Here is a 25,919-nt window from a genome sequence, read left to right as displayed (position 1 = left end):
TTTGTATCATCATCACCCAAGTATTCACTGGGTAATACATCATATGCAAAACTTGCCATGAAGTGGACAGCCTGTTCTTATACAAGCATAAGGTAAGTGGTATTCAAAATTAATAATGCGTTAGTTTTCTTACTGTTTTATAACTTTGCTTTCAAACAATTACATTACCATAGAGCAAAACGCTCTGTCATAATTGGAGAAACTGCTTATCATCACAAGTAAGTGGGGTGTTTTTACTGTAACAATGTTTCTAATACTGTATTATGAATATGACTGAAACACTGCATGCCATAAAAATTTTATAATGATTCATTCATTAGCGTTAGGTTAGGCTACTACAAAGCAATCATATCAATTATACTAGGCTATAATAAAGCAATCAGATTCCTTGTTATCAGTGCATGAACTGTTATAGCTATAAATATGAATTTCTTTTTCGTATTTTCTTTTCATTTTTTGATGTCTAGTCCTAGTATCTGACAGACAATTTAGGTTTATCTTATAAACAGACAACGTAAATTTACGATATTTTTGGTCAGTGCTGCTGACCCCTGCACTGTTCAAGGGTCAACTGTATTAGCAAGAGCCAAAGGCACAAGTTCCGATCCTTTGCCCTAAAAGGTTAAAAGAATTTTAAAAAAATTATTTATAGGTAAAAATCTACCACAATCTGGCATTAAAGATATTTCTGAGTGAAGTGAAGTCGCTCAGTCGTGTCCGACTCTTTGTGACCCCACGGACTGTAGCCTACCATGCTCCTCTGTCCATGGGATTTTCCAAGCAATAGTACTGGAGCGGATTGCCATTTCCTTCTCCAGGGGATCTTCCCAACCCAGGGATCGAACCCAGGTCTCCTGCATTGTAGACAGACGCTTTACCGTCTGAGCCACCAGGGAAGTTCTAAAATGTCTGAAATCAGCTCTCAGGAATTTACTACCTATATATGAATGCAGTTCTCAGGAAAAATTTTTATGCAGAGAATACTAAATGCCAGACACCATGTTGGACATAGAAGATTGCACTGAACAAGGAGAGTCCATGATGGATCCAACACAATCTAACTCAACAGCAGCTTGCAGGTTTTACTTCTGGGTTCCTCCATCTAACATCTGTTCTAGGGCATTTTTCCTGGCTGATAACACTTAGCCTCAGATTGGCCTGCTCTGGCAATCTTTATCCTATTTAAAGTCTACTTTATACTTCTTTTTTCCTCCAGATTCTAGAATAAAGGTCTGCCTCAGAGATTTTTCCTTTAATTTTTTTTTTTTTAGTGATTTCACGGTATTCAAGTTTTTCTAAAATTTTAATTGTATTTATAACTTTTATCACAAATGTATTATCACTTCATCAACCAAAATTTCTCTTGAATTTTCAATTTAATTATCACAATTTATATTTTCCTTTAAGAGTTACAATGATGAAAATCAGCAAGCCTTAAAACTAAGGAGTTCTTAATTCTTCATTTTAAAACTGTTAAATGTATTCTTTAGTAAGCAGATATATTTTCCTGGCACAGTCTTTATGAAAATGAATTCAAGTTATTTATATTGCACTCAAATCTGACCCTGCTACTCCTCCCTCAAAAAAAAAAAAAAAAAAGAGAGAGAAAAGAATATCCTCCATCCACCATCAAATACTTACTGACTACCCACTATGAGTCAGAAGCTATAATTCAGGTGCTCAGGTTATATCCCAAGGGGTTAACTAGAAGGGATGGCTCAGTGTCCATACCCACGGTATTATTCCACTTCAGCATAATCTTGCTCTGGGATATTTATCTTCTCCTTTGCATGCCACAGGACTGACCCAACTATGAACAGTAGACGTTCTGCAAACAGGTTATAGGCCAATGGTTTTCCTGGCTTCAGCCAAGCACTCAGGCCTTAAACTGCACATACATAGTTCAGGCCATGTGCATTTAGGCACTTAATAAAGGTTTTCATAAAAAAGAAAAAAAGGTTTCTCATTGAATTTTCATTCCAGCATGAAAATAATCACTAAATACAAATACACACACACACACACACACACACATACATATATACACAAGGGAAACAAGAGTGTTATACACAAGATAATATGACAAAAAGTTACAAGATATTTAGTCTGAGTGTTCAGGAAAAGCTTATCTGATGCTGCCTACTAATACAGTCTCCTTGATAAAGTGTCACTGTGTAACACTGCTGCTGCTGCTAAAGTGGCTTCAGTCGTGTCCGACCCTGTGCGACCCCATAGATGGCAGCACACCAGGCACCCCCGTCCCTGGGATTCTCCAGGCAAGAACACTGGAGTGGGTTGCCATTTCCTTCTCCAATGCATGAAAGTGAAAAGTGAAAGTGAAGTTGCTCAGTCGTGTTTAACTCTTAGCGACCCCTATCACTCCACAAATTCTGATTTTTAACAGTATGTATGAAAAATACCACTGTATTAATTTTTTTTTGGCTGTACTCCGAAGCATGTAGAACTTCCCCGATTAGTGATCCAATCCGTGCCCACTGCAGTGGAAGCACAGAGTCTTAACCACTGGACCACCAGGAAAGTCCACCACTGTTTTAACTGACTAACCAGGTATTTTTGTGAAGCATTCTCTAGAATCTAAAATTAGATCAACTAAAAACCCTTTCAATCACAATAAATCAAACTGTCAAGTAATTTACTGGTATTTAAAAGAAACTTGTTTTTAAGCCATCTCCTTTCTCATTTAAAAAAGTAGCACTTTCTTAAAATCTCAAAACTACACAGTGTATCAATAAATTAAACTATCACCAAAAGATAACTCTCCTGGCATTTTTAAGAATGTATCTGTATACATTAGTATACAGATCTGTATACATTAGGCACTAGTACTATTTGGTGGCACAGGAAGTAATAAATACTTTTTAAGTAAGACTTACCTATTCTGCAACTGTCTATACCATATTCCAAGCCAGGAACTCAGAACTTAAAAACACAGTAACATAACTCTTCTAAAAATATAAGTATCCAAGAGAAACACTATCTGGGTGGAAGGTAGAATATTTCTTTTCAGAAAATTAATCATACAAAAAAAGGTTTCGTGACCCTGAATGCATTTCCAACCTCCACTGCCCAAGAAAGAAAGACAAAGAAAAAGATATTAATCATTTGACTATCAGTGGGCTCCTTTAGAAGGTCCCTCAATATTTTACAAACCTGGTTCTAGAACCTAGAACTCCTGACTGAAAAGATTATAGGAGATAGAATCTAGATTTGACTACATTTGTCTCTTGACTTTTCTGCTGCCTTCATCAGATATCACTGATAACACCTAAAGTAAGGTACTTTAAGAACTTAAAAAAAAAAAAAGACATCTCTCCCTACAGTTTGGCAACACAGTTCAGATAACTCTAACTTATCCCAAGTGAGTCAACTTACACAGACTAGAAGCTGTGAAAAAGTTCTCTCATCAACTCTTGCTATAATATCTACATCACAGGAAGGGGCTCCCCAGGTGGGGCTATTGGTAAAGAATCCTCCTGCCAATGCAGGAGACATAAGAGATGCAAGTTTGATTTCTGGGCCGAGAAGATCCCCCTGGAGGAGGAGATGGCAACCCACTCCAGTATTCTTGCCTGGAGAATCCCATGGACAGAGAAGCCTAGCAGTCTATGGTCCATGGCGTTGTGAAGAGTTGGACACAACTGAAGCAACTTAGCACACACATACACATCACAGGGAAACCTATACAACCTGTGGTCTCATCCTATGCCAGAATTTAAACATAAACCAAGAGCCTGTTCTTCTGTACTGTGCTAAGTGTTCTGTACTACTGTTTTACAATATTAAGGTTCTTTGAAAATTTTTTGACAAAATCTGTAGACACTAGATTAGCTTCAGGTCAGAAAGGCACATGAGTACAGGTCATTCTATAAGCAATCTTGTCTATAAAAATATATATGCAAAGAAATAAAAAGAATTATCTTATGTATTTTGCTAAAGCTAAAAAATGCAAAAAAATCACTCTTTATGAATAAATAAAAAGGTGCTTCCTAAAATTTAGTCTTGGCTCGAAGTGGCCCCAAGATATTAATATTTATACTCTTCAAGGTCCATACATTTGAGGCTTTAAACTTAAGGAATGCCTATTCAGTTAACAGTAATAACAGTTAACATTTATTGAGTCATTACTTCATGCATACACCAGGCACTGTGCTAAAGACTCTGTATTATTATTTATCCACGTCTTACAGATTTGGAAACTTTAAGCATCTAATTTAACTATCCAAGAACAGCTAGCAAATCCAAATCAGGAATCAGACCACACCTGTCTTACTACATAGCTTATACTCTCTACAGAAATTCTAGAACTCACCCTACAGACACCTAGAACTCTCCCTACAAACACCCTAGAACTCACCTTAGAAATACCCTGATTGACCTGAATGCTCAGAGAAATGATCAGAATCCCCAGGAACACAATAATAACAACAACAAAAGCATACATTTAACTAGAGAAATGCTTCACATTGAGGTTGATTTTTTATTTGGAATAAATCTAATCATAAAAGTTCAATCATACTGTCATGCATAAAGTAATACTTACCAAGAAACATAAAGAAAGGGGAAACACAGGATAACCATTCATAAGCAGAACTTGAAATTACCAGAATACTTCTTGAAAATGGGGGTAATTTTAAGTTTTTATGAAAATAATCCCTTTTTTCTCTTGAAAACTGTACCCAAACCATGATCTAATCTCCCACCTTAAATCTGTAAGGAGCATAAAGTTGTCCCTGGTGAAAGCAAGTATCACTTGGTGAAGCAGCAGCGGAGGCAGCAGCAGCAGGATGGTGGTAGAAGGCACAGGAGGAGTGAGAGCAGCAGCTTTAGAAACAGCACTGCCGGGGCAACAGCAGCGACAGCAGCGGAAGAGGCAGCTGCAGCAGCGGCAGGATGGCAGCCACAGCTATATGACTAGCAAGCAGAATATGCCAAGGAAAACATAATTTTGGTTTGTTGATCCTGAACCACGCCAAGTATCAGGGTCCTTACTAGAAGCAGTACTTCTCTTTGTATAGATCTGTAACTGAATGCTATGGTACACTGTAAATTCGCCAGAGAAGTCTAGAGTTGAAGAAATTTTGGAGAACAGATACTTGAATCTTAGCTTTAAAACTATCTCTGCCATAACTCAGCTGTCACTTCCTTCAGGTGTCATTCTCAAATTCCTTGCTCTTCCACTCTGGGGACAGCATTACTCTCTCCTTGTTCACAAAGCATCTTTCATATGAGCATAGCTCCCTGTTTGGCATGCTTGCAGTGCATTATGTCTTTCCTTTGGACTTTTGCCTCCTCAAGACTTTAATTCGTATCTTATCCATGCAGTTGTCTTGGGCACTCAAGAGAGTAAAAGTTCAATTAACAATTTTCCCATTTAAAAAACACTCAGTAATCTAGTGTATAATTTACAATAAAAATTAACTAATGGTTGCTGAGAAGCTGCTAAAGATTGTGCATAAAGAATTAGGTAAGCTCAGAATCATCAGACTCAGCAGAAGTTTCTATAAGTTTCTCTGAGTACTGACTTTCCATTCAAATCACTAGACCCAACTGAGCTCTAAGCACAAATGACAGGACAGAAGAAAAGTCAGAAGACCACAGAAAATCTAATAAGGAATCCTGACACAGAAATCATATTAAACCCATAAATATGAGGAAAGAAAAAATCTAATTTGTAAAATATTAAATTATTTGAATAAAGACAATTTATTAATACAACCTAAGGGTGGGAGTCTAGAATACCAAATTTTATATATCTAGGAGATCCTTTTATCATCCAGTTGAAAATCTTCAACTTTTTAGAACAAAACCGTGGGAATCACTGTGGCACTATAAGTCTGAAAGCACTGCTTTTGGATCATATGAGAAAAAAAATCCATTTTTGTAAAAACTAATTAGCACTGTGGGAGAGAACATGAAATATATAAAATACTCCTTAAAAGAAAGAGAGAGAAACTGAAAGAGAGAGAAACTGAGACTTCTGAAAATCCAGGCAAGGAAATAGCACAGAGAAAAGCTAAACCATGGAAAAGCTAAATGCACATACAGTTCATGACAGCGATAGGTACAATAAACTGTCAGTCTGATCTATCTAATAATACCTTACTCAATGAAAAAACATTATTTTTGAAACACAATGATGCAGAATGAGAGAATATACTACTAACTGCAAAAAGAAAAGCACACATTTTAAAATAAATCGTGGTCACAACTATGTAAAAAAGTCTATATACAGAAAGGTACTGGAAGGTACATACATCCACCTGTAGCTACAATCATGTTACACTAGTAGGATTAAAAGTGATTCTTTTACTTTAAGAAAAAGTTGTCTAAATTTTCTCTAACAGAGAAATTTTTTAATATGAATGGTTTGCAAAAGAAAATAAACTACATTTTATGTATAATTTAAACCAATTTCTTTTTATATCTCAATTTCTACCAAGATATCTAATATGCAAGATGTACATGAAGTTTTTTACCACATCAGAGAAAATTTAAGGATTAACATTACCTTATTCTACTCATAAAAATAATTAGTGGGAAATCTAATTAAATTAAGATACTCAACATAAATAGGTCATCCAACTAATTGGTTCCATAAATACAAAAATATCAGTACAAGATTTTAATAACCACTCTTAGAATCATCAGTATAGTTATCAGAGTGCAAATTGGTATAACTTGACATGACCTTATTCTGAAACAGACTGTAAAATCAGATATTTTTTGTAAGGTATAAAAATGAAACTCTATCAACACAGGAAACAAAGGCTGCTGTTGCCACCAAACCAAATTTGCAGAGTAACAGTAAATGGGCTCAGAACGAACCATCTTACCAATAACGAAAATCAGTCCTAATATTAACTTCCCTCAGGAAAAGTTCTTTACTCATCCTCGCAAATTACAATGCATGATCTCAAAATATGCAAACCTGATTCCAGAAGGAAATCACATTCCAAATGAGTAATACTGCCAAATCAGACAGAGTATTGTACCAAGTCTTTACCATTGTCAAAAAGATTCAAAAATAACCTTCAATCAGGTCCAGCATGTAAAGAACTTGAAATTCATCACACTTGTCCTTATAGCAATAAAAAAGCTGAAGAGAAAAAATGAAAATCAACCACTCTTCTTAAATTAATCAGGGAATTGAAGCCAGAGGGCAAACCTCTACCCTGAAAACTACAGAGACAGGTAGATACAGAAAATCACACTGTGCAAGAAGCAAAGCCTGGGAAGATAAATCTTCAGCTGGAGCCAGTATCAGTAGGAACACTATAAACAGTAAATGACAAACTGCTGGAGACTCAGTGTAGACTAGCTTAGAATGAAAAACCGTGAGAGAGCTCAGTCTTTGAAAGGCCTAACAGTTTCTCGAGTTTTACCTCCAGGAGCCCTACCAGGTTTTCAACTGTGATAATCTGAGAAAAATTTCTTTATTTCAGCAGGGGGAAGGGAGACATAATAATTCTTAAAATATACCCAAAGCTTTCTGTTCTTCTTAAAAAGGACAGTCTGAAAAGAAAATTATTTTAACAGAACCTAGCCTACCAGGAAGTACCTTACCTAACTCCAGCTCCCTCCAGCCTTCAAAGAACAGAAGAGATACACAAATCAGGTTTAAAAAACTGAGACCTAATCACAATACCACAGAACTCCCAACCACCTTACCTCCATATCAGTACAACTCTATACAATAACAGAGCATTATAGGTAAAAGAACTTCAAAGTCTGAGACCCCATTTAAAGATTCTCTACATAACCCAAAGACAAAAGAACAAGCCAAATAAGGACACTGCAAGAAATGTTAGCCTCTGACATCAAATACAGGCTTTCTAGGTAGCTCCGTGGTAAAGAATCCACCTGCCAATATTGGCAGGAGACAAGGGTTGGATTCCTGGTTCAGGAAGATCCCAAGAGGAAATGGAAACCCATTCCAATATTCTTGCCTGGAAAATCTCATGGACAGAGGAGCCTGGCAGTCTACAGTCCATTGGGTTGCAAAGAGTCAGACACAACTGAACACATATGCACGGCATGGCATCCTAGTCAGATAAACATAAAGCCTCACACTAAAGATCTATTTAGATAGACATGAGTTTGAGTGAACTCTGGGAATTGGTGATGGACAGAGAGGCCTGGCATGCTGTGATTCACGGGGTTGCAAAGAGCCGGACACGACTGAGGGACTGAACTGAACTGAAAGATCTATTTACCTCCCCTTTTTTATCTAATATGCCATGTTTGGATAGCAATAACAAATTACAAAGCATTGTAAAGGCAAAAAAAAAAAAATCTGAAGAAACAAAGCATGCCTCAAAACCAGACTCTAATTTTAGAATTAGCAATGGGTTAAAAAAAGGCTATGGTAAATATGCAAAGGGCTCTAATGGAAAAAGTGAACAACATGTAAGAACAAATGGGTAATAAAAGCAGAACATGGAAACTCTAAGAAAAGATCAATAGGAAATGTTACAAATCAACAACAATGTAACAGAAAACAAAAATGTCTTTAGTAATACACACCAAACCAGATCCAGGAAGCTCAGTGTACACCAAACAGGACAAATACTAAAATACTTACACCTAGGCATATCATATTAAAACTACAGAGAAACAGATGTGTAAATCAACAGAAAAAAGAAGAGATAGAAACAAAGAGAGGAAAAAAAAAAAAGCCTTATCTACAAGGAAGTAAAATAAGAATTACATTGAACTTTCTCTTCAGAAACCATGCAAACAAAATGAGTCAAACAAACACCAACCTAGAATTCTGTACCCAACAAAATTATCCTTCAAAAGTGGGGGGAGGGGGGAAACCTTCTCAGACAAAAATTGAGAAAACTGAAAACCTACTGATCTGCCTTGCAAGAAATGTAAAAACAAGTTCTTCAGATAGAAAGAAAATTATATACTGGTAAGAAACATGGATTATATAAAGAAATGATGAGCATAAGAAAAGCAATATATGAAGGCAAAACTAAAACTCTTATTTTTCTTATTCTTAGTCTAACAAATAATGTGTTCAAAACCATATATTTTGTGATCACAGCTTATAGAAAACTTGAATGAATGACAGAAATGCGATAAAGGATAGGAGAAAGGAACTGAGAACACTCTAAGGTACTTGTGTATCCATGAAGTAGTGTAGTATTATTTGAAAATGAACTTGAATTACCTAGAAATGTATAAATGTTAACTCTGAGGCAACTATTCAAAAAAGTTTCTTTTAAGATATATAATGATATGCTATAAGAGGATAGAAAATGGAACCATATAAAATGCTCAATTAAAATGAGAGACAGCAGAAACAGAGTGGAAGGCCAAAAAAAAAAAAATTAAAAAGGAAAAAAAAAAATAGAAACTAAGAACTAGAGCAAGTAATGAAGTAAAGTAAAGTAAAGTCACTCAGTCGTGTCTGACTCTTTGTGACCCCGTGGACTGCAGCCCACCAGGCTCCTCAATCCATGGGATTCTGGAAAACATTTAAAATACGGTAAATACTAATAAGTATATTAATAATTACTTTAAATTTCAGTGATCTACATACACCAATTCAGAGTGACAAGACCCAACTATATGTTGTCTGCAAAAACCCACTTATAAAGGCATAGATTTACTAAAGGAAAAGGGATAAAGTAAGATACACTATGCTAACACTAACCAAAAGAAAACAGAAAGAGCTGACTTCAAAGCAAGGAAGATTTCCAGAATAAGGAGAGACAGTATATAATGATAGAGCATTGATTCTCCAAGAAGATATAACTATCCTTATATACACGCAGCTAACAACAGAACTAAATACTTGAGATAAAAACTAGTAGAACTGCAAAAAGAAATACATAAATTCACTATTATATCTGAAGATTTCAATACCCCACTATCAGTAAATGAACCAACAGGCTGAAAATCATTAAGAATATCACAGAGCTGAACAGCACCATCAATTAACTGGATCTAATGGACATCCATAGAGGCTTCCCAGGTGGCACAGTGGTAAAGAATGCCCCCGCCACTGCAGGAGACACGGAGACGTGGGTTCAATGCCTGGGTTGAGAAGAACCCCTGGAGCAGTAAATTGCAACCTGCTCCAGTATTCTTGCCTGGAAAATTCCATAGACAGAGGAGCCTGGTGGGATATAGTCCATGGTCTTGCAAAGAGTTAGATATAAGTGAACACAGCACACAATTGACATCTATAGACTACTTCATTCAACAACAGCAGAATATACATTCTTCTCAAGCTCAGAGGGAACATTCACCAAGCAGACTATATTCTGGGCTAGGAAATACACCTTAACAAACTTAAAAGAACAGATATCAAATGAAATATGGTCTCAGACCACAATGAAATTAAGCTAGAAATTAGTAACAGTAGACAGCCAGAAAATCCCCAAGTACGTAGATATTAACAACATATACAAATGATACATGAATCAAAGTGTTGAGGATTTTTTAAAAAAATTTTAACTAAATAAAAATGAAAATAAAGCATAAAAATCTGTGGGATACAGCAAATACCGTACTACATTTTCTCTCTCAGAAAGAAACTTAACACTGGATGCATATATTTAAATTTAAAAAGTAAAGCTGACCACTCAAGTTTCTGCCTTAGGAAACAAGGAAAAGAAAAAAATTAAATTCAAAATAAGCAGCAGAAAATAAATAATAAAAATCAGAGCAGAAATCAGTGAAATTAAAAACAGTAAACAAGAAAATAAACAAAACTAAAAGCTGGTTCTTTGAGAAGATCAATAAAATGAATAAACTGCTAGCCAAGCTTCCTAAGGAGAAAAGGAGTGAAGAAGTCAATTACTAATATCAGACATGAAAGATAGGCCATCACTAGCAATCCTACAGATATTAAAAGGATAATAAAGAAAGATTTGAATAATTCTATGCCCATAAATTTGCTAACTTAGAAGAAATGGACCAATTCCTTGAAAGACACAATGTGCCAATGCAAACTCAAGGAGAAACAGATCATGTGAATAGGCCTATACTGGTCAAAGAAGCTGAAAAAACAACTCATCACTTTCCACTAGTACACTGTAAGTCAATTATACTTCAATAAAAAATATAGAAAATTTTAAAAAAGGAAAATGTGTTCAACATGGTCTTCCTTCCTTGCTTTTTTTCCTGCGGAATTGCAGGAGTAGCTGGGGAGGAGGGGAAAGAAATTTTCTAGATTTTCAAGCATCCAAAAAACAAAAAAATAAATACTACACAGACAGTGAAGACTGTGAATCACAAAAGGAATCAAATACTTCCATAGTCTACATCATGCTTGTTTCAGAAAAGGTTATTTCATTTTCTGAAGTCAGCTGAGAGAGTAGAGCAACAAAACATTTTTCTAACTTTAAACGAATTAACTGACCTGAAGAATGTCTCTATTCTAAATACAATATTCATACTGAAAAATAAAATATAGTAAGTCAGAGAGAATGGAATGGACTAAAATGGGCTAATTCCATGTTTACCCAATATCTTCATTAATGATTTTAACTCAAGCAAACAAAACATAAATAAGGCTATATTCACATGTCAGAATACATCAGATTAGCACTTAAAGCATTCTCTATTTTTTAATTTTGTCACTCCAACAAAACTAATACCAATACAGTATACAGCAGACACTCAACAATTACAGAACTTCAGAACCTGAGAGCTAGAGAGGCCCTCAGAGATACATTCCTATTCTCTTCTTTCAAACCTCTCCTTTTACCCATTGAGAAACTAACAGCTGGAGAAGACAGTAACTTTTCCAAGCTATTATAGTTAACAGCAGGACAGAAACTATCTTTTTGCCTTTTCATACTGTTCATGGGGTTCTCAAGGCAAGAATGCTGAAGCGGTTTGCCATTCCCTTCTCCAGTGGACCACATTTTGTCAGAACTCTCCACCATCACCTGATGCGAAGAACTGACTCATCTGAAAAGACCCTGATGCTGGGAAAGATTGAAGGTGGGAGGAGAAGGGGACGACAGAGGATGAGATGGTTGGATGGCATCACAGACTCAATGGACATGAGTTTGAGGAAGCTCCGGGAGCTGGTGATGGACGGTGAGGCCTGGCGTGCTGCGGTCTATGGGGTCACAAAGAGTCGGACACAAGTAGGCAACCAAACTGACTGACTAACTGGACAGAAACTAGAACCAAAGCATCTTGATTTCCATACTGGTATTCCTTCCACAATATACCATGCTGTTGTTAACAACTCCGATGAGCCTGAGATTTTTAACCTACATGCATGCAAAGCAATGAGACTGTGAGAGTTTCCTGGCTACTGAGAACCAAAAGCATCTAGCCACACAGACTGAACACAGAACTGAAACCATATACTCTGCAATGCATTTAATACTACCCACCCCTCAAATTTCCACTTGGAACATGTGAATTTGACCTCACTTGGAAACAGGATCTCTGCAGATGTAATCAAGGTAACGTAAGGTCATACTGGATTAGGGTGGGCTCTAATCCAACGACTAGTATCCTTATAAAAAGAAGGCAATTTGGACAGAGATACAGAGGGAAGATCCCCTAGAGGCAACCTATTCCAGTATTCTTGCCTGGAGGATCCCATGGACAGAGGAGCCTGGCAGGCTACAGTCCATAGAGTAACAAAGAGTCACGCACACACAGAGGGAAGACCACCATGTGAAGACAGAGGTAGAGATTAAAGGTACGCTGCCACAAGCCAAGAAACACCAAAGATTGCTTAAAAATACCAGAAGCTCGAAAAGAGGAAAGAATTATTCCCCTAGAGGCTATTCTTTTAAGTGACTAATTAGTCACTAATTATACAGCAATTTGTTATAGCATCCCTAGGAAACTAAAACACCTACACACATACATACACACACCCCTTTCTGTGTACACGAGCCTGGCTTTACTAGTCCAATGTCTTCATTAGCATACTCTACTATTCCAGGATATTCTTGTGGGAACATAACTTGATTGTTCATTACAGAAATTTCACAAAAGACTCATCAAGACTCCAACAGAAAGCATCAACAGTTTTTGAAATACTTGCATTGCTGTTTTGATCAATTCTAAATTGTTGTATTGATATTCGTGATACTTACTCAATATTAATCAAGCTCCATCATCACCACTGCAAGACTCAAATAAAATCAAACTTCAAATTCTAAAATTTTTACCTTGACTTTGCCCTTTTAAGGTATTATCAAATATCTGTCAAGGTGGTATTCTCCTTTACCACAGTAAGCAATAAACTCAACTTTGTTTTATCAATAGGTTGTGTTAGTAATATTCGGTGAGCCAGTATCAGATAATCCTGGCAGAAAATATGATACCCCGGGTCAGAAACAAAGAGAAGTTTACTACTCAAAACAACAGCTGTAGCCAGTGTATCATCTTTTGCACTGGTTCCCCAAGCTCCAATTCCTAAAGGGCAATACAAGGAAAGCCAGGTGATGCTGCACACACAGCGGGTTACATTACAGGAGAAGAAAGCTGAAACCTAGGAACCGTCAATATTTTAAAGGAGTTGCAAGCAAAAATATCCCACCTTTTCCCAAGAGAGATTATCTTGATTATCCTGGACAGTAAGGAAATCTGCCCTCTGTTGTTATGGAAATACTATTTCTATCTTCTCAGGCTGTCTGTGATGCAAATTTCTTTCAAAAGGGGGCCCTCAACAAAAGCTGCCAATGTCTCTGGCTCAGAAGATGCGCTGAAGCATAAGAGATCATAGAGAATCACCTCTCAATAGGTATCTCCCTTGTCCTAAAGGGCTAGAGACTTTAGGAAATCAGGATGAAGTTAGTATAAAGCAATGAGTAGAAAATGTTCCAGGAAGAAAACGTTTAGACAAAAAGGTATATTACCTGTATGACCTAAAACCACTTTGTATGTCTTAAACAGTCTCTCGCAACAAGCCTACTGTATATCAAATATGCAAAAGTAAATAATTATATGTTTGATTCTTACTTTTATTTTAAACTATTACATTTTCAAAAGAGTATACTGAACGAGGGTTTTTGTTTTGTTTGCTAATTTTTTAGGTTTAGTAGTGCTCGTGAAAAAAAAAAAAAGAAAAACAGGGACTTGCCTGGAGGTTCAGTGGTTAATTCTCTGCACTTCCACTGCAAGGGGCACAGATTCAGTCCCTGGTCAGGACACTGAACATCCTCCTGCTGTGCAGTGCAGCCAAAATTAAAAGAAAAAAATAGAAAACTGTTTACTAGTTCTGAACTTCACCAATTTTACCTGTAAATACGATTATTAAATGAAATCCTCAAGAGCAGAATATAATCCACATTTTAGAGTACTTAGATTTTTAACCCAGAAATCCAAGGTCCAAATTTATCTAAAATTTGTAAAACTTTGGGTCTCATTTAATATTATACATTTTAAATTAATCCACATAAAAATTTTAAGGTTGTTGAAAAATGAAACATAATTTGCTAGATTTTTCTAGCTACATATTTAATATCAGCATATTTTTGCATCTGTTTAAAAATGAAGATCCTATCTCATACCCTTTCAATAGTAACCTGTTTTAACTTAAAATCAGTTGAAAGAGAAATTAAAACTGAGTTTTGCAAATAAATAATTTTAAATTGAGCAATTTAACTTTATTTCAACTCTAAGATCAAGCAATGATCCCTGGAGGAAGAGAGGCAATATGGTGAGTAAAATGAGCACTACATAACGTGTCTCCATATAGCTGTGTGACTAAATCATATCACCTCACCTTTCCAGGTCTCCACTTTCCTATTTACAAAAAAAAAAAAAAAACAAACAAGTATTAGACTAAATGTTCCTTAAGGTCCATGTCACTTAACAGTTCTACAAGTATAGTTTTCACGGTTCTGATTGATTCTATTTTCTCATGATTTCAGAAAATTAACTTTCTACTTCTTGCCCTGACAAGCTTGAAGAATCCACAGATGCAATGGGGCTCTAATGAACTCAAAGAAGTCCACTAATGGGTGGGACTAAGTCATTCATTCAGCAAGTAGTAATACTTGCAGTAGAAATAATTCTTTTAGAAAACACCAAAATCTAAAATGACCCTCATCATCAAGAAGTTCAATCATCTACTTGAGAATGTAGGTACATGAAATTCTAACAGACTTCAGGAACTATATAATATTTACCTTAAAATTTCATGACATGCTCTTCAGCAAATGGAATCAGTATTCTTACAAACTCAGCGTCTGCCTACAATGCGGGAGACCTAGGTTCTAGCCCTGGGTCGGGAAGTTCCCCTGGAGAAGGAAATGGCAATCCACTCCAGTATTCTTGCCTGGAAAATCCCATAGACGGAGGAGCCCAGTAGGCTACAGACCATGGGGTCGCAAAGAGTCGGACACGACTGAGCGACTTCACTTCACTTCACAAACTAGTAATTCATCTCTTTTTTCTAATATTTGGCTTTCAGTAATGTTTCAGAAACACTGGAAAAGACCCTGATGCTGGGAAAGATAGAAGGCAGGAGGAGAAGGGGACAACAGAGGACAAGATGATCGGATGGCATCACCGACTCAATGGACATGAGTTTGAGCAAGATCTGGGAGACAGTGATGGACTGGGAAGCCTGGCGTGCTGTTGTCCATGTGGTCGCAAAGAGTCAGACACGACTGAGCAACTGAACAACAACAAATGTTTTTCATGTTTATTATAAAGTTATGCCAGATAACTAATAGAATTAATAAGACACTCACAAAAGAGCTCAAATTCTGAAGAACTTCTGAGCATAGTGTCATCTTTGACTCTGTGCTGAATCTGCCCAATGAACAAACATTCTCTCAGGAACATCTTTAAAATGCTCTGTCTCTGCCTAAAATGTTTTATCTATTTCTGAAACGTTCCCTGAGAACATAATATAGCATACCACTTATCTAACAGAGACTATGAAAGTTATATAATTTATCTAAAGACATGCAGAAACATGAGAACAGGTCAAAGTTGCACTGACTCTTTTTAGTGTTCAGGCTTTGGAGGTGAAATTGAAACCAACATTTTCTGAATCTAAGCATGACATTTTGCTCAAAATATTTTTATTTCTATAGCACATAATGAACTAGATATTCCTTGTAAATATTTAAATAGCTTTTTGATACCACTAAATAAGCTAATCTTTCATATTACTAATTTAATTTCCCCAAGGCAGAATGACAGTTTCCATCATTTTCATCCCAAATATTCACTCAAGAAAGTTTAAATTGACTTTTCATGCCCAACCTTTGTCCTTTTTACATACATTTTTAAGACAGAAGAATTCTTATAAATACTTGACTTTTCTAAACAGGTAACTCCTGGAGCTCCCTATATGAGGGTTAACTACATAAAAATTGTACCTTTCTGATCTGCCACTATACTGAGGAAAGCTACCTAATTTTTCCATAATAAGGATAACACATAAGTTCCAATATACCCCCATCTTATAATTTTCATCACCTCTCTTTCTATACTCAAATGATCATTAAAAAAAAAGATCATAAATTGCAAGTCTCTTCCCATACCCATAAGATCTGTTAATATTTTTCTAGTTAATTTTTAATGACATTTTAAAAAAGAAATGCAATCCCAATCCAAAAAGGCAACAGTTAAATCATTGGGATCTCTTTAAAAACAAGTAACATTATTTTAATAAAGAATATATAATCACATTTTTATTTCAAACTGTATGACTCCACAGTAAATATATTATATACCATGACAAGTGGAATTTATTCCTAAAACTAAGGAGAGCATAGCATACAAAAATTTATGTCATACGCCACATCAACAAAATGAAGGAAAAACTCACATGATCATCTCAACTAACACAGAAAAAGTGTTTTACAAAATTCAACATCCTTTCATGATAAAAAAAACACTCAAAAAAAAAAAAACACTCAAATAGGAATAGAAGGAAACTACCTCAACATAATAAAGCCATATATGAAAAGCTCACAGCAAACAACATACTCAATGGTGAAAGACTAAAAGCTTTTCCTGTAAGATCAGGAACAAGGTAAGAATGCTCACTTTCATCACTTCTATTGGCTACAGCACTGAAAGCTCAAGTGAGAGCAATTACGAAAAAGAATACAAGGCATTCAAACTGAAAAGGATAAAATAAAATTATCTCTGCTTGCAGATAATGTGGTCTTCTATGTAGAAAACCCTACAGACTCCACCAAAACAACTGTTAGAAGTAATAAATGAATTCAGCAAAAAAATATACAAAGACTAAAGTCAGTTGCATTTCTATACGCAAACAATGAACAAACTGAAAAGAAAATTACAAAAATAACTTAATTGACAACAGCATAAAAAAGAACAAAATACTTAGGAAATAACTTAACCAAGGAGGTGAAAGGCTTGTACAATGAAAACTATAAAACATTGCTGAAAGAAATTAAAGAAGACATAAATAAATGGAAACAAATCTCACGTTAATATTCTAAAATACTATTGCTAAAATGTCAATACTACCCAAAACAATCTTGCAACGCTTATCAAAATCCTAAAGAATTTTGCACAAGAGAGAAAAAAGTATCCTAAAATTCAAAAAGACTCTCAAGGGACCTCGACTAGCCAAGAAAATCTTGAAAAAGAACAGAAAAACTAGAGGATTCACCCTTTCTGATTTCAAAATTTCACTGGAATGCTATAGTAATCAAAACAATGCAGCACTGTCATAAAGACAGACACACAGACTAGTGAAAGAGAGCTTAGAAATAAACTCGCACATATATGCTCAAATGATTTTTGATAAGGGTGTTAAGACCATTCAATGGGGAAAAAGTAAGTCTTTTAAACAAATGAGTGCTGGGGAAACTGGTCCACACACCTAATAACATATACAAAAATTAACTGAAAATGGATCAAGAACCGAAATGTAAGACTTAAATAATAAAACTCTTAGAAGAAACAAAGCACTAAAGCATCAGGACATTGAATTTCACAATGATTTCTTGGACAGGTGGACACCAAAGGCACATGTAAAAGAGAAATTAAACAAATTTGACTTCATGAAAATTAAAAATTTTGTGCACAAGATACTACTCATAGAATAAAAAGGAAATCCACAGAATAGGATAAAATACTTGCAAATCCTACATCTGATAAGAAATTGATGCAGAGTTCCAAAGAATAGCAAGAAGAGATAAGAAAGCCTTCTTCAGTGATCAATGCAAAGAAATAGAGGAAAAGAACAGAATGGGAAAGACTAGAGATCTCTTCAAGAAAATTAGAGATACCAAGGAAACATTTCATGCAAAGATGGGCTTGATAAAGGACAGAAATAGTATGGACCTAACAGAAGCAGATGATATTAAGAAGAGATGGCAAGAATACACAGAAGAACTGTACAAAAAAGATCTTCACGACCCGGATAATCACGATGGTGTGATCACTCACCTAGAGCCAGACATCCTGGAATGTGAAGTCAAGTGGGCCTTAGAAAGCATCACTACGAACAAAGCTAGTGGAGGTGATGGAATTCCAGTTGAGCTATTTCAAATCCTGAAAGATGATGCTGTGAAAGTGCTGCACTCAATATGCCAGCAAATTTGGAAAACTCAGCAGTGGCCACAGGACTGGAAAAGGTCAGTTTTCATTCCAATCCCAAAGAAAGGCAATGCCAAAGAATGCTCAAACTACCACACAATTAATGCTCAAAATTCTCCAAGCCAGGCTTCAGCAATACGTGAACCGTGAACTTCCAGATGTTCAAGCTGGTTTTAGAAAAGGCAGAGGAACCAGAGATCAAATTGCCAACATCTGCTGGATCATGGAAAAAGCAAGAGAGTTCCAGAAAAACATCTATTTCTGCTTTATTGACTATGCCAAAGCCTTTGACTGTGTGGATCACAATAAACTGTGGAAAATTCTGAAAGAGATGGGAATACCAGACCACCTGACCTGCCTCTTGAGAAATCTGTATGCAGGTCAGGAAGCAACAGTTAGAACTGGACATGGAACAACAGACTGGTTCCAAATAGGAAAAGGAGCATGTCAAGGGTGTATATTGTCACCCTGCTTATTTAACTTCTATGCAGAGTACATCATGAGAAAAGCTGGACTGGAAGAAGCACAAGCTGGAATCAAGATTGCCGGGAGAAATATCAATAACCTCAGATATGCAGATGACACCACTCTATGGCAGAAAGTGAAGAGGAACTAAAAAGCTTCTTGATGACAAGTGAAAGAGGAGAGTGAAAAGTTGGCTTAAAGCTCAACATTCAGAAAATGAAGATCATGGCATCCGGTCCCATCACTTCATGGCAAATAGATGGGGAAACAGTGGAAACAGTAGCAGACTTTATTTTGGGGGGCTCCAAAATCACTGCAGATGGTGACTGCAGCCATGAAATTAAAAGACGCTTACTCCTTGGAAGAAAAGTTATGACCAACCTAGATGGCATATTCAAAAGCAGAGACATTTCTTTGCTGACTAAGGCCCATCTAGTCAAGGCTATGGTTTTTCCAGTAGTCATGTATGGATGTGAGAGTTGGACTGTGATGAAAGCTAAGCTCCAAAGAATTGATGCATTTGAACTGTGGTGTTGGAGAAGACTCTTGAGAGTCCCTTGGACTGCAAGGAAATCCAACCAGTCCATTCTGAAGATCAGCCCTGGGATTTTTTTGGAAGGAATGATGCTAAAGCTGAAACTCCAGTACTTTGGCCACCTCATATGAAGAGTTGACTCATTGGAAAAGACTCTGATGCTGGGAGGGACTGGGGGCAGGAGAAGGGGACGACAGAGGATGAGATGGCTAGATGGCATCACTGACTCGATGGACTTGAGTCTGGGTGAACTCTGGGAGTTGGTGATGGACAGGGAGGCCTGGCGTGCTGCGATTCATGGGGTTGCAAAGAATCGGACACGACTGAGCGACTGAACTAAACTGAACTCTAGAACTCAACAACAAACCAGCATGACTCAAAATTGAGAAAAGGACTTGAAATGACATTTCTCTAAAAATATATAAATTACCAACATGAAATGACATGAAAAGATGCTCAATGTCAGCAATCATTATGGCAACGCAAATGAAAACTTAAGTACAATACCACCTCATAGCCATTAAGATGGTTACTTAAAAAAAAAGAAAGAAAATAATAAGCACTGGCAAGGATGTGAAGAAACTGGAAGACTTGTGCACTACTGGTGGAACTATAAAATGGTGTAGCTCCTGTGGAAAACAGTATGGTGGTTTCTCAAAAAAGTAAAAATAGAATTATCTTATGATCTAGCAATTTTGCTTCTGAGTATATACACAAAAAGAAATAAAAGCAGGGCCTTGAAGAGATCACTGTACACCCTTGTTCATAGCCACACTATTCACAGTAGCTAAAACATGGAAGCAACTCAACTATATTCATCAACTGATGAGTAGATAAGCAAAATGTGATATATACACACAATGAAATACTATTAAAACTTAAAAAGGGATGAAAAATCTGCAATATGCTACAAATGGATGCACCTTGAGCACATTACACTAAGTGAAATGAGTCAGTCATAGAAAGAAACTCACTGTATAATTCCACTCATATAAAGTACTTAGAGTGGCCAAAATCATAAAGATGAAAGCATCGTGCTGGTTGCCAGGGACTGGGGGAGCAGAGAATAGAGAGTTATTGTTTAATGGGTATAGAGTTTCAGTTTTACAAGATGAAAAGTTATGAGGATGGATGGTGGTGACAGCTACATAACAATGTGAATATACTTAACACCACTGAGCTGTAGATTTTAAAATGGTTAAGGTAAATTTTATGTGCATTTTATCACAGGATTAAAAAAGAAGAAAGCGCAACTGCAATAATCACCAAAAACTAGAAACTCCCCACATGTCCATCATATGGTGAATGGATAAACTAACTGTATATGTATATAGATAGATAGATAGATAGTATTAGTCGCTCATCATGTCTGACTCTTTGCCACCCCATGGACCCCAGGCTCCTAGTCCACGGAATTCTCCAGGCAAGAATACTGGAGTGGAAACCCATTCCGCTCTTCAGGGGACCTTCCGGACTCAGGGACTAAAACCGGGTCTCCAACCCTGCAGGAGGATTCTTTACTGTCAGAGCCACCAGGGAACTAACTGCAGTATATCCATACAATAGGACACTACTCAGCGACAAAAAAGAATGAACTACTGGTTCACACAACATGGATAAATCCAAATGCATTATGCTAAATGAAAGAAGCTAGATTTTAAAAGTTACACATTAAATGATTTCACTTAAATGGTATACTGGAAAAAGTAAACTACAGGGACAAAAAAACAGATCTGTGGTTGCTAGAGATTGAGATGGAGAGAGGGGTTGACTACAAAAAGGCAACAAGAGTGAATTTAGAAGATTATGGTAATGAACATATATTTGTCAAAATTAACAGACTTAACAAAAAATTAAAAAATAAAAATGTGAATGTATAACTGAAATATGAATGAGAATGAAATCTTTCAAAATAAGCTACCAGAAGTTTCAAACTATTTTAAGATGAGTAGTTTATTTTCAGCACTAAAGATGCCACATGATGAAAAGGTACAGTGTACAATATTCACCCACAACTTACCTAGCACCTTAAAGTAAAAAACTATAAAATAGGAAATAAAACATTTTTCATTTTATGCACTGCAAATTGTACATAATAGGTAGCGTGGTAGGTACATAATTCAGTAAGAGTTTAAACTGACTTGGCCTTTCTACTTCACTGGTGTATACATATGTAACTTAAAATACAAAATTATCCATTTCTAAAAAATATTAACATATAATTGGAAAAGAGAAGTACTGTCCACAAAATCTACTAACCTGAATTTGTTCAGTTAATCAATAACTGCAATAGAACTCTTTATCAAAACTGGAAACACCATCAGGGTCATTGGTGCTCTCTTAGAAAAAGCAGCAACCTGGAACAAAAAATATACATATATAATATGAACCTCAGTCAAACTTCAGTTACCATTATGTGCTTTCTAAAGTCCCCTTTTTTTTCCCTTATGTAGCTTTTATATACTTTTCTAAAGTTCCCTTTTATATACTTTTCTAAAGTCCCCTTTTTTCCCCTTATGTAGCTACTCATAACGTGTAAAAATTTTGCATATTCACTTATTCTTCAGGCCACACCTTTCAACATGCCTCAGATACGCAGATGACACCACCCTTATGGCAGAAAGTGAAAAGGAACTAAAGAGTCTCTTGATGAAGGTGAAAGAGAAGAGTGAAAAAGCTGGCTTAAAACTCAACATTCAAAAAACTAAGCTCATGGCATCTGGTTCCATCAGTTCATGGCAAATAAATGGGGAAACAATAGAAGCAGAGACAGACTTTATTTTCTTGGCCTCTGAAATCACTGTGGACGGTGACTGCAGCTGTGAAATTAAAAGATGCTTGCTCCTTAGAAAAAAAAGTATGACAAACCTAGACAGCGTATTAAAAAGCAGAGTGATTACTTTCCTGACCAAAGTCCGTATAGTCAAAGCTATGGTTTTTCCAGTAGTCACATATGGGTGTAAGAGTTGGACCATAAAGAAGGCTGAGCACCAAAGAATTGATGCTTTTGAACTGTGATGTTGGAGAAGACTCTTGAGAGTCCCTTGGACTGCAAGGAGATCAAACCGGTCAATCCTAAAGGAAATCAACCCTGAAGATTCATTGGAAGGACTGATGCTGAAGCTGAAGCTCCAATACCCTGGCCACCTGATACAAAGAGCCAACTCACTGGAAAAGACCCTGAGGCTGGCAAAGATTGAAGGCAGGAGGAGAAAGGGACAGCAGAGCACGAAATGGTTCAGATGGCATCACCAACTCAATGGACAGGAGTCTGAGCAAACTCCAGGAGAAGGTAAAGGACAGGGAAACCTGGTGTGCTGCAGTCCATGGGGTCGCAGTTGGACATGACTGAGCGACTGAACAATACCAACAATGCCTCTCAAATCCCACTAAGAAACAGCCTTTCATTTTGCAAATTATATTCAAACATAGTAACACTCAGTGTCTTAATTTGCTTCATAGTTCATCTTAAAATAAATCTGTACCTATAAAACTACTTTGTGAACACAAAATTCTTAATTTTGTCTACATCTTAACACAAGGTCAATCAGAAACATCTCTTTCCAGATCAAAGTTTGAAATCATCTACATCCCTATACCTCAGTTAGCTCTACAATCTCATTTCTGACTATATTCCACACAAACTTTGATTCAAGTCAATTTAATTTGCTTGTTTTCCACAGAACAATTCTGTCATTCTCAGCTGTCACCAGGCAACACAGCATTCCTTCTTTTTAAAAGAAGGATTTTTCCTCCCTTATCCTCTTTGTTAATCAATGCATATTCATCAACTTTCTCAAACTGCAGCTCCTCATTCCTGCCTGAGAGCAGATAAAATCATTCTGTACTCCATTCATCTCTGCAAGAATATTTTGTTTCCTTTGATATGTGCCATCCCATATAGTCTTCTGGTTAGCAACACTATCTCCTACTTCTTTCGTTACCTATTCTCCATCATCTAGTAACATGTTTGACACACAGCACTATGATTGACCGACAAGTGAAATGGTCTTAATGAAGATTCATACCTCATATGCTGTTCACTGAGTGTGTACATATGTGCAGCTCACCAAGTAGAAAAACCCAAGAATAACATAAAGACACAAAACACTCCATGGAAACATGTCTTTCTGCCAGTTAATTTACTGTCGTTACAACATGAGATTATTTTCAAATTGTCAGATGTAGTCTTTCTCCAATGACAGCAAAGCATATTGAAACCAATTTCTGATGATTAGAAATAATACAGAAGAATCATTACCAGTTCCATCTCCCCAAAAGTAATCCAACTATGTCCATTGTAAATTCCAATAGTCAAAAATTTATTCTGAGACACAAGAGCCTATAAAAACATTTAATAAATAATTCTAAACCAAAAGCAAGCACATTTGTATATTGTCTTAAGGTAAAAAAATCTGTCAGCAATGCAGGAAACCTGGGTTCAATCCCTGGGTCAGGAATATGCCCTGGAGAAGAAAATGGAAACCCACTCCAGTATTCTTGCCTGGGAAATCCCATGGACAGATGAGCCTGCCAGGGTACATTCCATGGAGTCCAAAGACTCAGATACAACTGAGCGACTAACACTTTACAATTTACATTATCTTTTCTGAAAATTCTCATTGAAAAGGACAAACCACTCCCAAGTCAACTACCCCCAGGGCCCATAAACTGACAATTCTTAAATGGCCGTTAACTACAAAATCAGTCAAGGCTCATCGTGATTCCTTCACAAAACTTCACCAACCTCCCACAATAATTCAGTATTATGGGATTTATACTTCATCATGAAGTAACTGGTACCAGACTTCTCTTTAGTCAGTAAACAACTGCAAAACTAGGCAAAATAGATGACAGGACAGTTTCCAGACACTGGACAACAATTAGTGTAGATCTGTATTCTCTGAGAGATGAAAACAAGCTAGATAAGCCTACATACACCTTGACTTTCTGCTAAGAGACATGTTACAGACACTACTGCAGGCAGGGAGATCCAAAGTAGAGCACAGCAGGGCCACCAACATGAAAAGACAAACATCAGAGCTCAGAAGGGATATATGGCAATTATTACTGGAATACTATACCAGAGAGGAGGGAGTAATGAAGAAAAAAGTCTCAGACATCTTCTCTTGAGTCTTTGGCTTCATGCTAATTTGCACATACTTAGGATTAAAACTCCTGGTGGGCTACGATCTGTAGGGTCGCAAAAAGTCAGACACGACTGAAGTGACTTAGCATGCACCCACACAGGGTAAAACTCCATAAGGCAAAGGTGAGGGGGGTAGGGAATCTACTGGGGAACTAAGAAAAATGACCAGTTCATTCAGAGCTAGGGACATGTGAGTTGTACCTAACCAGAGGAGAGCAACCTTGCATACTCTGGACAATAAGCAGAGGCCTCAGCAGGGCTGAATTAGTCCCAGAATAAAGATTAATTGATGATGATGCCAGCAGAGCTTAAAAACAAACCCTGAAGGAACAACCTGATCCTCAACTTAACATCTGTAAACAGATGGTGAGCTAAATGGAAAACCTCATAATTCACAGGGCATCAGGTAAAGTATTCAGAAAGGTTCTGCCTCAGGAATAGAGCAGAATTATACTAAATGGTCCAAATAGGAATACCTTAAAGGATTAAATACTTCCCAAGTAACTTAAATACATTCTAGGAAAAGCTTCAAGAACATGTAGAGGAATACAAAATATCCAGCACCCAACAAAGCATAATTTACAATGTCTTCTGTTACATACCTAACAAGCATTCACTAATTTGCCAAGAGGTTTCAAGAAAAAAAGACAAGAAAATAAGAGACAAATGAGGAGAAGTATCAATGAAAACCAATCCAGAAAGGACACAGTTTTCATAAAACCAGGAAACTAGGATTAAAAGTTATTATAAATGTATTCTATATGCTGTGAAGCTAGAGAAAAGACTTGAGTGCAATTTCAGTTAAAAACACAGAAAAAAGACCCAAATCAAACATCTGAAAAATGAAAGCTAGAATATTAGAGAAGCTCTAGTTGACACTCAGTGAATCAGGCCCTATTCCTAACGTGTGAGCTGAGTACTGGATTCCTTCTGGGTGGTTTAGTTTCCTCACAGGCATGTACTGATCAGTACTCAGCTGATTTCCTGGAAGGGACTTCTGCGGATCTGTAACATTCTCTTGCCGCCCTCTCCCCTCTGGTACTCTGCCCCGTGAGCTCTAGCTGCCTCGGCTTCTCAGGCTCCCAGCACCGTCTCCTCAATCCAGGCCAGTCTCTAGCCTTCTCTGGGGTTCTACTGCTCTACTATTCCATGCCTAAAAACACTCCCCAGGCTAGACCAAGCATAGGTCTCAGCTGTTTCCTGTCTCTCAGGGATCAATGTCTT

At 36.8% G+C, this 25,919-nt stretch overlaps 1 protein-coding gene across 7 annotated transcripts in view; it reads right to left on the bottom strand.

Annotated features, from left to right (window-relative positions):
- Window positions 1–25,919, bottom strand: part of FUT8 (fucosyltransferase 8) — a 315,512-nt gene that overhangs the window by 243,469 nt on the left and 46,124 nt on the right. For 2 of the 7 annotated variants that reach the window (XM_069596833.1, XM_069596831.1), the window contains exons 2-3: window positions 21,806–21,903; window positions 14,093–14,177 (exon numbers count right to left, since the gene is read on the bottom strand). The gene's annotated coding sequence lies outside the window, so the exon portion shown is untranslated. Of the gene's footprint in view, window positions 1–4,721; window positions 4,885–14,092; window positions 14,178–21,805; window positions 21,904–25,919 lie in introns of those variants that run through there. The other 5 variants (XM_069596835.1, XM_069596834.1, XM_069596832.1 and 2 more) reach the window with 3 other exon arrangements.

Source organism: Ovis canadensis, chromosome 7 (genome assembly GCF_042477335.2).
Source record: "Ovis canadensis isolate MfBH-ARS-UI-01 breed Bighorn chromosome 7, ARS-UI_OviCan_v2, whole genome shotgun sequence".
NCBI lineage: Eukaryota > Metazoa > Chordata > Mammalia > Artiodactyla > Bovidae > Ovis > Ovis canadensis.
This window is presented reverse-complemented; position numbering and strand designations above follow the sequence as displayed.